This window comes from Mus caroli, chromosome 7, assembly GCF_900094665.2.
Source record: "Mus caroli chromosome 7, CAROLI_EIJ_v1.1, whole genome shotgun sequence".
NCBI classification, from domain to species: Eukaryota; Metazoa; Chordata; class Mammalia; order Rodentia; family Muridae; genus Mus; species Mus caroli.
The window spans coordinates 45,767,204-45,769,327 of record NC_034576.1 but is presented as its reverse complement, the minus strand read 5'-3'; the positions used below and the strand labels follow the sequence as shown (position 1 = coordinate 45,769,327).

General features: G+C 47.4%; 1 protein-coding gene and 1 pseudogene across 1 annotated transcript in view; one reads left to right on the top strand and one right to left on the bottom strand.

Moving 5' to 3' along the window:
* The window catches only part of Klk15 (kallikrein related peptidase 15), a 642,438-nt gene that overhangs the window by 67,766 nt on the left and 572,548 nt on the right, over positions 1-2,124 (bottom strand). The gene's annotated exons all lie outside the window — the stretch shown is intronic.
* LOC110298260 overlaps positions 1,315-2,124 on the top strand; it is a 6,584-nt pseudogene continuing 5,774 nt past the window's right edge.

The following is a 2,124-nucleotide window of genomic DNA, read 5'->3' as shown; positions in this document are numbered from 1 at the left end:
TAGTCTAGATGCTCAACAAGAGGGGATGGGTCTGAAACCTGCAACAGTACATAGGTGTCAAAGGCTGGGTATTTCCCCTTCTCTGTACCAGAACCCATGCTGACTTCTTGATGTTTTAACGTTTGAGACAAAGTCTCTCTGTGTAGTTTCACTGGCCTGAGTACACTATGTGCACAGTCTAACCTAGACCTCACCAAGATCCACCAACCCTGACTCCTAAGTTCTGGGATCAAAGGTGTGCACCAAAATATGCAGCTGCCAAACTGAACCCTTAATGAGGCTCCTGGAGGGAAGTGACATTTTCTGGTTGTTGTTTATTGAGAAAGGGTCTCACATGGCCCAGGCTGCACTAACCTCAAAATGTAGCTCAGGATCTAGGAAATGAGGAAGAGAAAGGTCATTGTTATCCCAACTCTGCTCAGGGTGGGTGACACTCCCCTGGAATAATCTGAATTTTCATACTTTTGAATAAAAGAGTGATCAGGCCATGGTAATCTGCACCATAACTTCTATTTGTTCATTTTATTTTATTTTATTTTATTTTATTTTATTTTATTTTATTGGTTTGTTTTGAGAAAGATATATATATTATCCTGACTGTCTTGAAAGTCAATATGTAGACTAGGCTGGTCTACATCACAGAATACTAGAGCCTAAAATCACACAGATCCACCTGGCTCTGGCTTCAAAGTGCTAGTATTAAAGGGGTGAACCACTACACCCAGCTCCCAAACTTCTCATAGGAACAATAAAATCAGTGACACAGAGTTCAAAGTGCAAAAAGGCAAGAATTTTGGCTTTCTCAAAAAAATGGTTTGTATCTACAGGGAACTGGCAGCCGTTTTGGATATCACTGGTGAAAAATATCTTGTTCTAATTGGAACTTTCTGGGGATAATCTTGGTCTTGAGGTACAGGAACTTCCTTAGAGCTGTGGGTTGGGCATCACTTGCTCCTCCATCTGCCTTTCACACCAACTCACCATTGCCCCTGACCTTGTCTTCTGGCTAAGGTCCCCGGAACTCCAATAGCTCCAGGAACACCATGACCTGCCCCACCCAATCTCCTCCCTGGGAAGGTATCCAGGGTGACCTAGAGCCTATTGTACAGAGGGTGCAACAGGGCCCCTCCATTTCCCACAGCCAGGAGGGTAGAAGCAGGGAGCCCAAATCTGTAAGCAAGGGCAGTGCTTTGTCAGCATCTGGGTGGCAACAGGGGAGGGGAGGGGCTGTGGGGAGAATGAGGGTTTTAAAGTCTCCTGATGATCTTCAACAGCTCCAAGTTCACTGCCTGCGGCTCCTGGACACCTGTTACCATGTGGTTCCTGATCCTGTTCCTTGCCCTGTCCCTAGGAGGGATTGGTGAGATGAGGGAAAGGGAGGGGTCACAGCCCTGACTCTCCTGCTGCCTCTGGCCCTAGCTGTCACTTTCCCCCCTCTCCTCACCACAGCTACATCATGAGCACCACCTGCTCCTCCTTCTCTGCCCTGCACAGTACCAGGTCCCTCACAGTCCTTGCTCCCGGGACAGGCCCCTGTCCACTCCCACTATACAGAACTTTCTCCTCTTTCTTAGACACCTCACCATCTCTGTGCTTCTCCAGTCTTTCTAAGGAAACCAACTTCATACTGCACTTAGAACAAGAATTTTCCTACAGTACATTGTTTTTCCTAGAGCCTCATAGTCCCAACCTTGAATCAGAGGCTTGCCTAAATCCCCCACTAGAACCTTAGGCTGTCCAGCAGCTGCCAGCCTTTGTCTGTGTTCGCCACCTGATGACAACTTCTCCCGCATCTTCCAGAGAAGCTCAGGTTCTACCAAAACTTCCTCTTCTCACATTGGCTTGTAAGGTCACATGGGTTCCCCCTCCCTTTCTGGTGTGGAGAGAATGCCCGGGTCACTTCTCGCTGGCTTTTTGATTTAGTCTCATTTTTGGACAAGGGGTCAGTTGGCAGACACCAGACTTGGACAAGTATCTTTATCAAACACTCACAACATTGGTAGGGTTTCTCACTGAATGGAGACTTCTGTTAAGGCTAAGATGGCTGTCCAGCAAAATTCAAGGGAATCCTCCTGTTTCCACCTAACCAGCTCTGGGGTTACAGGCACACAGCATCACACCTGA